Source organism: Polypterus senegalus, chromosome 5 (genome assembly GCF_016835505.1).
Source record: "Polypterus senegalus isolate Bchr_013 chromosome 5, ASM1683550v1, whole genome shotgun sequence".
Taxonomy (NCBI): Eukaryota; Metazoa; Chordata; class Cladistia; order Polypteriformes; family Polypteridae; genus Polypterus; species Polypterus senegalus.
The window spans coordinates 44123131-44136421 of NC_053158.1; positions in this window are offsets into that span (position 1 = coordinate 44123131).

The following is a 13291-nucleotide window of genomic DNA, read 5'->3' on the forward strand; positions in this document are numbered from 1 at the left end:
TACTTCGCTATACAGTAACTGTAAACTTATCTACCAATTTCATATTGCTTAACAGTTATCCCTGTTATTAACAGAGTAAAGGGTGGGTTGTAAACAGTACAGGGAGGGTTTAAAAACGTCCAAATACACATTAAATTATTAAATTAATATGGTGTCCCTACTTCGCGGAAATTCAGTTATTGTGGCCCGGCCTTGGGACCTATCTCCCGCGATAAACGAGGGATTACTGTACTATAATTTGTCATTTGTCATTTGTCATTTTCAGTACATTACTTACACATAAAAGTACACTGCAATGCATATGGGTAAGGTAAAAAATGTTTCTTTCTAATTCAAAGTGGCAGCCATATTAATTACATTATTAGAAAGAAAAAAATGTTCAAATATTGCATGATGACTTTTTTTTATTGTCAGATTCTTTTTTTCCGAATCAAAGTCACAGACTATTTAGAAGCATGGATCAGTTGTTACTGATCAGACGGATCAGTTGTTAGCGATCAGCTCGTATCTCTCCATCAGTATTTTTATTGGAATAATGGAAAATAACATAAGAACACAAAGTAATTATCTTTATTAATATACCACTTCAATAACTAAGTTCAGCTACCCAAAAACGATGTTTAGTTTTCAGCAGGTGACAAAGACACATATATATATATTGCAACACAAAAAAGGGAAGAATGGGACCCTCATCCCATGGCAGTGTAAATTAATTTGAAAATTATATGCAGCTACTTCTCTATTTAGAATAATTATAAAGTCAAATCCATTTTCTCAAAACAATTGGCATTACTTTACTCACATTAGTCAAAGTCTTTTCAGTCCTCCTTGAAATTAAGGCCTAGCAGAACTCAATTATTGCAGGTGAAATCTGTAATTAGTAGTATTCAGTTGTTTACAAAACAGGACATTTTAAACTCCGATCAAAAAGACACAGTAGTAATTTGCCTCTTAAAACCCATTTTAAAGGCATTGTTAAAAATATCAGTGCTTCTTTATTAGCAGACATTTGTCACCCATTCCTTTAACATGGTTGCTGTTAGACTAATGAAAGTAATCAAACCAGACATGAATGCTTTTAAGAATTACAGAGAACTCTCATACATGGTTGTTCCCTTTAAAACATTAGATAAATGCTAAATAATCAAACAAGAGACTTGCTTAAAAAATATTGATTCAAAATGGTGAAAGTCTTAATATACTTGAGATAAAAATATTGAGTGCCACAGAGTTTGGTTTCAGGAGTGATATGATTTTTCTCTTTATCTGTTTCCATAAGGTGAGATCACATATACTATATTAATTTCTCTTCTGATAATATTTTGGCTTTAGCTATCTGCGAAGGAAACTGATACTTGGCCTATTAAATCTTAACTTAATTACTTCAAAGATCACAGCTGCCAAGGAAAGTGACTGACTGCACAGAAAAGAAGCAGCTGCTGGCTCGACGTTTTCAGCTGCTGTGCAGACAAAACAGAAATAGGGAGGGGCAGAAAGACAGGCAGGCAACGCTAAAGCTGGCAGTTGGCAGCTAAACAAACAAAAACGCAATATGGATGCTGTTTTGCCAAGCAACCATTCATACAAAAACAAACAAGCAGCTGAAAAACTTCTTACTTGGCTCAATGTCTGATGCAAATGCTCCTGGAAAAAAATGAACGGGTCCCACTTCTGAAGAAAGTACCTCCAGGAACAACACATACCCCATTTGAGAAAAGGTGGACAAATTCAAACCAAAAAAGGTTCTTTCTTAAAATGTTTGCTACAGATCTCTGATACATGACAACAAAAGTAAGCCAGTACAAGTCCCCTTTTGTTATTTTAATTTGTGACTTCATAGTGCATGCAAATTGGGGGTAGTAATGATACAACATCCATAACAATTCATACCTGTAGTGCAGTTAATAGCATGTTTAAAATCACCAATGAAATAATACAAATAAAAGAAGACAAAAATAATCACAACTTCAAACAAACTTAACCAACCTCAACTTCGTAGTTTCCCACTGGTTCAGGATCTGCCTTTCAAATTATTGCCTAAGAATTAATAAGGCTAAATACCTGCAAATATGCCCAGATATTGGCACCATTCTAGTTAGTGGCAAGGACCCAATAAAGACCATCAGCTTCATTAAATTGTGGTTAAGTTGCAAAGTTTATATTTTAGACCTCATTCCTCTACAGACAATGCTTAAAGGATAGTCAAAAGCATCAGTTTAACAGCTGACATCCTTTAATAATTGTCAGATCATTCCTACACTCTGCCTTGTATCTTGCACTAGTGGCTGGCTCATGGTACATTTACAGTCAGGTCCATTAATATTTGGACAGTGACACACTCTTCATAATATTGGTTCTGTACACCACCAAAATGGATTTTAAATAAACCAATCATTATGTGATTGAAATGTAGACTTTCAGCTTTTACCAAAAATATTATATGAGCCCTTTAGGAATGACAGCCATTTTCTGCATACCTCCAACTCCCAATCCCCCACCATTACCAGGGCTTCAAATGTTTTCCATTCCAAGCTGTTCCATTACCAGGCAGGAGAAGGTTCCTCATTATTTCATTAACTGTTAGGAAGGTAAAAGGTCTAGAGTCGACTCCTAGTGTGGAATTTACATTTGGAAGTTGTCACTGTGAACTTTAATTATGAGGTCCAAAGACCTGGTCATGCAAGTAAAAACAACCCATCATTAGACTGACAATACAAAACAAACCCCTTAGAGAGATATCAGAATCATGAGGAGTGGTCAAATCAACTATTTGGTACATTCTTAAAAAGAAGGAACACACTGGTGAACTCAGTGACCCCTGAAGGCCTGGAAAACCACAGAAGACAACTGTGCAGGATGACTGCAGAATTCTGTCCTTGGTGAAGATGAACCCCTTCACAAAATTTAGCCAAACCAAGAACACTCTCCAGGCTGTAGACCTGTCATTGCCAAAGTCTACAATCAAGAGAAGAGTTCATGAAAGTAAAGACAGAGGGCTTATCAGAAGGTACAAACCACAGGTAATCCTCAACTTGGACTTTGCCACAAAACAATTTTAAAAGCCTGTGCAATTATGGAACAATTTTGTTTGGACAAAGGATCAATACTTTATAAACCAGAATATTGGAAAGAGAAGAGTATGGAGAAGAGAAGAAATGGTTTATGATCCAATGAATAACCCAGCATCTGTGAAACATGGTTTAGGCAGTTTTATGGCATGATCATTCATGCTATCAGAATCAGCAAGATGATTTCTGCAAATGCCACAAAACTGATAGGACGAAGCTTCACAGTACAGATGCACAATGAGTCAAAACATACCGTAAAAGCAAACCAAGTTCTTTTTATTGCAGAGTAGTGGAATATTCTTCAAAGGCCAAGTCGATCAACTGACCTCAACCCAATTTGACATGTATTTCACTTCAGAAAGTCATTGTCTGTAAAAGAATTTCTACCATATATTTATGATTATGTTAGCTTAATTAAATACTTTTGAGCCCCTGAAAATGGGGGGACCATACATAAAAACATGTCTTTTCTAAACAGTTCATACAATATTTTTGTTAAGCCTCTTGAATTAAAGCTGAAAGTCTACACTTCAGTCTCATGTTGATTGCTTTGTTTCAATTGTGGTGGTGTACAGAGACAAAATTATGAAAATCGTTTCACTGTCCAAATACTTACAGACCTGATTGTAATTGCATACCAAAGACAGGGCCATCTAGAAACACAACAGGCAATGAACATCAACACATACCCTAGGAGGTGATTTCAGACCACAGAGTAACAATCTTTCAGATATATTCTTTAGTAACAAGTATCACAATGTCATTCATTTTCCCCTCTCTGCATGGCTTTAACCTGCACTCCTGAGTTGCAACACAACTGTAACATCCCACCACAGAGAGCAAACACACATCTAGTGCTGAGAAAGATTTGGTGAGACCTGTTTCCATTTATGATAAAGTAGTGAGTAATGTAGGGACTGATGCCAATTATTACTGAGAGAACCATGGCTGCTAAGCACAAGGTGCCTACCCCTGCTGCTATTCCATTTATATTTAAAGCTGAAATATTGTTAGCTACATGCTGCTGGCTTCACTTTGCAACTTAAATTCAGTTAAATGTTACCTGTGGACAGCATTGTAAAAAGATGCCATAACTGTATTTCAGAAAAGGCATAGTGTGACATTGAACAGGAAAGTATCCTAACCCACATTGATTACCGTTTGGCTATTGTTAAACATTTTCAGAACATTGTGTATGTCATTATTTGTTTCACATACCAGCATTTATTTTTTCAAATTTGGTAGAAATACACAAAAACTTTATAGTGTGGCAATTTTCATTTTTGCCAGGCTATTGTGAACACCAGGGGTCGTTGTTGCCCCATTAGACCCAACAGACAGACGCCGACACAGGATAAAAGCACCAAGAAGTATTCTTTTAATTATTTTTTCCCTCCGTAGTGCCTCCAAAGCACCCCAGACACAGCAAACAGGCAATACAATAATAAACAAACAATACTTTTCTCCACTACACCTCCCAGCAAGCTCCGTCACACTCCTCCCAACTCTGGCTCCATTGCTGGGTTCCCATCAGTCCTTTATATAGTTCTGGCCCTGGAAGTGATTCTGTTCTTCCTCCCACATGACTTGCCAGCACTTCCAGGTCAGCTGTAGAATTCAGGTTTTCAATCAGCCCAGAAGTACTTCGGGGTTTCTGTTGTCATAGTCCATTAGTACTTCCGGGCTAGGCGAGAATTTGTTTTCCCACCAACTTCCGACAGCATCCCTTTCCGGCATCCAGGGTACCCAGCAGGGCTGTGCTGCCGAACTCCAAGTCCCATAGTGCCCTGTGGGCATCCGGGGCACCACTGCAGTCCAGGCACACTGCCATCTATCGTCTTGGGGGAGGCAATGTCCTTAATAAGCTGCCTTCCCCTATCTTTCCATTACTGGGGCGTCCCGGCCAGAATAAACTGCCAGTCGTCCCTTACATTATATAATGGCAAACTCTGTTGCAAATCAATTTCATGCTGTCTTATCTTATTATATAATTCTTGGAGCCAGTGACATTCCATAACTCTGTATTATATCCTTACTAGCTTGGCATATTTCATCTTCCGTTTACCTATCTTTGTGCTCATATTAACAAAAATATATTTTCAAATCATTTTCTTTTTAAACATTACCAATGTCCAACTTATATGCTGTTATTTACATCAAAAAGAAGCACAAAAGGAGCTTCATATGCTTTTATGCCTCCTCATGCATTTCACACTCACACTTCCTTTTTTGTCGCTTCAGCAAATCCAAACTGACCAATCACAAGAAAGACAATACAATACAATACAATACAGTTTATTTTTGTATAGCCCAAAATCACACAGGAAGTGCCGCAATGGGCTTAAGTGCCGCAATGGGACGAACTGACCAATCAGATTACTCTGAGGGATTGGACACACATCCTAAGTGTTTTATTAAATAGTTGATAACTGGTCTATCGGGCATGCTTCAGGCCCTCAAACCCTAGACACAGCTACAATTACACAAATCCTTGGTTCACATAAACATTTTAATTAAACAAACTACCTTCTGACAGGCTTTTTCTACACCTCTTCCACAATAAACCAAATTGCCATTTTACACCTTCAGGTGGGTGTTGCCCTACTCTGCTTCCAGATCTCACTCCTCTGGCTGAGGTGGAGGAGCTTCTTCTATGCCAGATATGCAAATACATCTGGTCAGGTGGAAGTGAATCCTGAGAACTGAGAAGCTTCCCACCAGCAGCTCCCTCCAGCGGCACCCATGGATCCCCTAACAGGACCACAAGTCCTATGCAGCCCTGTGGGTGTCCAAGTGGGCTCACCATGAAAGGCATGCAAACCCTCAATGTACTGGTGGAACTTATGTCCCCAAGAGAGATTTTCCAACTGTCCCTCCAGTATAATGACTCCCCACCCAGGTAAGGAAGCACCATCCAACCTGGACTGGATGCCAGTCCATCCATGTCCTTTACTATATACTGTATATAAAAGTACAATACACCATATGCAGTTGTTTTCTGATCATAAATATGTTCTTATATGCTGCTAACAATCATGGTTTTACATTGTGCTTTCTTGGAAATGTTACCTGGCACTTTTCTAATAAAAATTTAATTAGTTCATAAATCATTTTAAAGAAAGAGTAACAAAACAAAGCATGACATGTTTGACAATAATTTATTTTTAGCAGATTTAAACTGATGAATAAATATTTTAGACCTAAGCTTTTTTTATAATGCACAATCAGTCTATTCTGGCAAAAAAAAAACATTTTAAGACACATAAGTTGAAGATGTCTTTACAAGTTACTCTTACACCAAAAGCAGTTAAAATGAAGCTGCCTGTTAACAAAAAAACTCAAATTGCATGCTTGCATGACACCTTTTCCTTAAATAACATCACTCAAAGCATACCAAAGAAATGCCTTTAATTGAGAAGTCTCATTTCCTGCTAGAGAGCAGAAAGATACAAAAGGAAGCCGAAGCAGCCTTCAAGGTTAAAAAGGAAACAACTGACAGTTTACAAAGGTATAAAGAACACAGGATTTAGACATTTTAAATATACTGTACTAAGAAGATTTTGAAGATATCCGATATACATTTATGAAATTCTAGATGCATAATTTCTGGAATTGTATTCTCAACACTATATATTTTTTATGTAACATGGCATTAAGGGTCCTAATTATGTATTGTAAGCATCTGGAGTTCTTTGTTGTGGAACTTTTGGAATGGAGAATCTTTTAGTTTCTTTTGCATTTTGATCATCATAGAAAGTCATCCATCCATCCATCCATTATCCAACACGCTATATCCTGGCTTTGGATTTATTTCTGTGGGAAAGATATGAGATAATCTGTCCTCTTAAGAAGGCTTTAAGAGTTTCCCAGAGTATTCCTGCAGAGATCTCTGGGGATGTATTTGTCTCTATTTGAATTTGATTTGTTTGGATATAAATTCAGTACAATTCTCGTCAGCTAATAGAAGCAGGTTGAGGCGCCATCTGCGGGGTGAGTGTATGGGGCTTAGTAATTTCAGCTCCAAGATCATAGGTGCATGGTCCGAAATAAAAATAGCATCGTATTTGCAAGATTTAATTTTAGGCAAGAAGTTATTGTCTATAAAGAAGTAATCGATCCTTGAGTAGCAATGATATATTGGTGAGTAGAAAGAATATGTTCTTGAATTTGGGTTTAAAAACCTCCAGGGATCTGATAAGTTGTGATCAGTTAGAAACTTTGTAATTATCTTTGCAGTGTTAGATGCCGTTCCCCCTGTGGAGGAAGTCCTATCTAAAAGTGGATTTAAAACACAATTAAAGTCCCCAGCCATTTTAACTTTATGAGTGTTCAGATTGGGAATGGATGCAAATAAATTTTGTATAAATACCTTATCATCAACATTAGGTGCATAAACATTTATCAAAATCATTTTACAGTTAGATAAGTCTCCCATGACCATTACATATCTCCCTTCAGGATCCAATACTACATCTGATGCTACAAATGGTACTGTTCTATGTATGAGAATTCCCACCCTCTAGTTTTCTTTAAAACTAGAATGGAACATTTGGCCAGTCCAGTCTTTTTGCAGCCGGAACTGATCCTTGCTTAGTAAGTGGGTTTCCTGTAAAAATACTATTTTAGCATTTAGACCTGTTAGGTGAGAAAGTACTTTCTTTCTCTTTAATTCGTGATTCAGGCCTTTAACATTCCAGCTTACAAAGTTAACTGTCCCATCATGGAGACACTGATTATGAGTTTTTGATGTCATTTTATAGTCTTAACTGGAAGTGAGATAGTTTAGGTCTTAATTTCCTATTTCCCCAAGAGTTGTTGCCATGCAGCTTATTATTACGTTGATTGTTATAATTATAAAGATTGAGATGATAGATTAGGTATAGATCAAGCCTGCTCTCTTTCTCTCCCCCCCTTAACCTTTTTGCCTCCCCAAGTGAGGCTAAAACCCACTTCACACAGTCCCAGTCCTCTGACATACCCAGAGACAGAGCACGTCCAAAGCACAACAAGCCCCAATGCAGCGGCGCTTTAGGGTTAAAAGACAGAGATATCTATTATCAATATAGTCTTAAAAAAAAATAAAAAAAGAGTTTTGCACTTAAAATATATATATAGTCTACAGCAATTTTAGTGCATTAAGATGATACACCCAGATAATAAACCCAGGGGATGGTGTTAAAAATGTGTCCAGAATAAGCATAGCAAGTCTTAATGCAGTAATAGCAATAACAACAAACCAAGGGTATGATATTGAACAGTCTCGTTTAAGGTAGAGATGAAATAATTAGAAAAGAAAAAGAAAGGAAAAAAATAGAAAAAAGAATAATTAGGCACAATAAAACATAAACACGCTATATCCTAACTACAGGGTCATGGGTGTCTGCTGGAGCCATTCCTAGCCAACACAGGGCGCAAGGCAGGAAACAAACCCCGGGCAGGATGCCAACCCACTGCAGGGCGAGCACACACACACACCAAAGACAATTTAGAATCGCCAATGCTCCTAACCTGCATGTCTTTGGACTGTGGGAGGAAACTTGAGTACCCAGAGGAAACCCATGCAGACACGGGGAGAACATGCAAACTCCACGCAGGGAGGACCCGGGAAGTGAACCTGTGTCTCCTAACTGCGAGGCAGCAGCGCTACCCACTGTGCCACAGTGACACCCATAGAAAGTCAAGTTAAATGAATTTCAGGGTTTGGTTTTTTTAAAAACATTTGCTTAGTGTTTGTTTTTATTGTTTTCCTTATGTTTTATTTATTCCATAAATACTGTCAGGTCCCCCAAAATAGGCCATTGAGTTGCCAAGGTTTCAAACAGGAAACACTAAAGGTACAGCACAGGGTGAAAAGAAGCCATGCAGCAAGCCCCATAGATAAGCCCTACATGGTGGGGTATACGTTGTCACACACATGCGCATGGGAGGCAGCTAAAGGGCTTGAGTGACGGCAGTTCTGAGACAGGCTGGGCTGTGGCAGAGTGCACTGACTCTTTTTCTCACTTCCCTGTAGACCATCCCTGGGAGACTCCACCTGGCTCTCGTGACATCACTTCCTGGACCGAACCAATGGAGACAGAACTAACCGGCGCCGGCCCCCCTGATGTCATCAAAAATACCACAAACTAAAGAAAATAAGCAAAGTTGGATGTCTAGTGTGGACATGGCCCGGACACAGACAGGCAGACATGTTGTTCATCACCGCCACACGTTTATTTTACACTAATATTTACAAATGAGTCCAGTGCACACACACAAACCCCTAACAGTCCTGGCCACACAATGCCTTTTCTTCGGGCCGCCTCCACTCTCCTCTCTTGCTTTGTCCTGCTTCCACCCGACTCCAGCACCGAATGAAGGGAGGCGGCCCCTTTTATTTCACACCGGATGGGCTCCAGGTGTTTCTCGGCACTCCTCCCTGGACACACCCCAATGTGGCGGAAGTGCCGGCAGTTTTCCCGGAAGCTCTCCAGGTGTCCGTTCTCCTCTTCCCCCAGCACTTCCTGGTGTGGTGGAAGTGCTGAGGTCCAGGGTCCCCAAGGCGGTGACCACGGGTCCCTACAGGGTTGGGCTTCCAAGCCCCCTACCCGTGGCCCCCAGAGCAACCAGGATGGCAGCCCCTATGTGATCCAGGGTGGGCATAGACCCTCTTCCGGTCCATGAAGGTGTCCCGGCCGGGTCGCTGCCCCTGTCATCCCTGACACTAGCCATCCAAAATGTCCACCATGACATCAAATGCTACTGTCACAACTCTGAAGTCATAGTGAACCAAGTATTAACTGAGTTTTGCCAAATACAATAAAACAATTTAAAATGAGCTAAACAGAATGTAGAAATGGATATCTTGTCCTTTCTTGTGTCATCTTATTCAATGGAACACATACTTGTGTACCATCCAACCTATAAAAAGTCCATACTAAACAAATATCCCTTATCAGACTTTTGCCAACACCAAATGGTTTAAAAATCTCTGAGTTGCAGTATTTTTTATTTCTGAAATAAAATAAAGAAGTAGGAAGTGCTTTAGAAATATCAAAGAAATAAAAATTGGATTTTTTAAAAATTTTCTTCTTTATTTTTGAATCTAAAGCTATTAAAGACACTTAACGTTAAACCATTACTTAGATGGGGGACTACTGAGTGTAATATGTCAGCTCTAGCTTGGAGCATACAGAAATCAGAAGTAAAAAAAGAAGAATTCTTTTCAAAGAATTCAAAGAAGAATTTTAAAATATAGTGGAAAAGCAAGAGAGTCCCCTTAAAAGGTAAGTTTGGTAACAAGTTGGGTTTTAGGGTACCCAGGTCCTGGTGATAGAAAATGTCTTAAAAGTTACTAAATATGTGCAGTGTATCCATGTTGTTTTTAAAAGTAAAAAAATGAAAAAGTAAATCAATGTTGTGAGAAAAACATCAAGAACAAAACAAAGCAGGCTGCAGACATTGCTGAAATGGACAGCCAAAAGTATCCTAAAAGCTTTTATTCCACATGAAGTGGCTAACGGGGCAGGAGTTAAAACAAATGTGTTTTTTTTTTTTCTTTTCTCCTCCACACAATTAAAACAATCCTCATCAGTGCTACTGTGTTTCCAGACTGGGAGGTTGATATAAAGGCTAGAATGAGGATAACTGCTTCCCAGGGCCATGTGTTCCCTAGGCTACTGGCGGGCATAATCCCTCTGGCACATCTCTCAATTGGACACCTATAGGATCGCATCTGCGTTCCAGCTGAGGTCCTTTGGGACCACTAGAAGGTGTTGTTGGGAGGAGACTCTTCTGTCAGGTAGAACTTCCAGCTGACCTGGAAGTGTTTCTTGGAGTGAAAATAATTTCCAATATAAAATTGGACTATAAGTTGAATTCCGGTCATATGTGAGCACAACACATTTTGATTCGGGTCAAAAGGCTCACCAGTGCCTCTACTTTCTCAGACAAATAAGGGCAGTTGGCATTTGTCCATCAGTCCTCTCAAATTTCTACAGGTGCACAGTACAGTCCATCCTTACTGGCTTCTGGTACGACACCTGGTTGGTTCAAGACAGTAAAACACTGCAGAGGCTGGTGAAGGTGCTAGAAAATATTACTGGCACCAGCTCTCTTCTTTTGAGAACATACAGTATACAATACCCACCGACTTTGAAAGTCAAACAGGATAATTAAAGACCTCATTTATTCTGCCCAGCCGCTTTTTTCTCTCCTCCCTTCTGGCAAATGATACAAGACCATTGACACTGGCACCAGGAGATTCAGAGACTGTTTCTACGCTCAAGCTGTAAGGAATCTGAGCAGTCAATTTTAAGAATTCAGATATTGTAATAATTGCAGATATATATTGCATATAATATACTGTGCATATGTTTCCCTCTAAGTATACTCTTTTTTTGTACTGTATTTTTGTCAACTGTCTGAGGAGACTGCTAGTACGAATTTCAATATAAACTGCTCAAAAAAAAAAAAGAGACACTTTTCTCAATGGGAAAAAAATCATGCTGGATATCTATACTGATATGGACTGGGTAATGTGTTAGGAACGAAAGGATGCCACATCGTTTATGGAAATAAAAATTAGAATGCAGAATGCTGAATTCAAAGACACCCCAAAAATCAAAGTTAAAAAATTATGCGGAGGCTAATCAATTTTGTCGAAATTTCATTGCAGCAAATCAAAATCGTACTCAGTCGTTTGTATGGTCCCCACGTACTTGTATGCATGGCTGACAACATCGGGGCATTATCCTAATGAGATGGCAGATGGTTTCCTGATGGGCTCTCCTTCCACATCTGGACCAGGGCATCACTGAGGTCCTGGACCGTCTGAGGTGCAAACTGGCAACGTCGAAAGGACCGAAACATAATGTCCCAGAGGTGTTCCATTGGATTTAGGGCAGGAGAGCATGGGGGCCAGTCGATGGTATCGATTCCTTCATCCTCCAGGAACTGCATACTGTCGCCACATGAGCCCGGGCATTGTCGTGCACCAGGACTCATTACACCAGCTTTGGGTCTGACAATGGGTCCAAGGTCCAATAGCTAATCTCAGTCAAGGTGCCATTGTCTAGCATGTAGAGGTCTGTGCGTCCCTCCATGGATATGCCTCCCCAGACCACCACTGACCCCCCACCAAACCGGTCATGCTGAATGATGTTACAGGCTGCATAACATTCACCACGGTTTCTCCAGACCCTTTCACGTCTGTCACATGTGCTCAGGGTGAACCTGCTCTCATATGTGAAAAGCACAAGGCATCAATCTGGTATTCTATGGCCAATACCACTCAAGCTCCGCTGTGCCGGGCAGTGAGCACAGGGCCCACTATAGAAAGTCAGGCCATCAGTTCACCCTCATGAAGTCTATTTCTGATTGTTTGGTGAGAGACATTCACACCAGTGACCTGCTGGAGGTCATTTTGTAGGGCTCTGGCAGTGCTCACCCTGTTCCTCCTTGCCCAAAGGAGCAGATACCGGTCCTGCTGATGGGTTAAGGACCTTCTATGGCCCTGTCCAGCTCTCCTAGAGTAACTGCCTATCTCCTGCAATCTCCTCCATGCCCTTGAGACTATGCTGAGTGACACAGCAAACCTTCTGGCAATGGCACGTGTTGATGTGCCATCCTGGAGAAGTTGGACTACCTGTGCAACCTCTGTAGGGTCCAGGTATCCCCTCATGCTACCAGTAGTGACACTGGCCATAGCTAAATGCAAAACAAATGAAAAAACAGTCAGAAAAAATGAGGAGGGAAAATGTCAGTGGCCTCTATCTGTTAAACCATTCCTGTTTTGGGGGTCATCTTATTGTTGCCCCTCTAATGCACCTGTTGTCAATTTCATTAACACCTAAGCAGCTGAAACTGATTAGCAACCCCCTCTGCTACGTGACTGACCAGATCAATATCCCAGGAGATTCATTGACTTGATGCTATACTCTGATTAAAAAGTGTTCCTTTAATTTTTTGGCATATGCATTTGCCTATTTTTTGCCATGCACAACTTTTCACACTGGAATCCAGTTTTAAAAATTAGACCCCAGGAGAGGCAGAAACAATCCCTAGAACAGACAAATGTGGGCCAGATGAATTGATCGACAACATCATAGGAAAAAGCAAGGAGCAGAGTCAGCAAAACAAAACTAAGGTCTTCATACCTTTATTATTTTGGCCATGTCCCTTTGTTTTGCTCATTCATTTTTCAGTTTCAAATTTTTAGTATAGTTATTTCTGTTAATATTTTT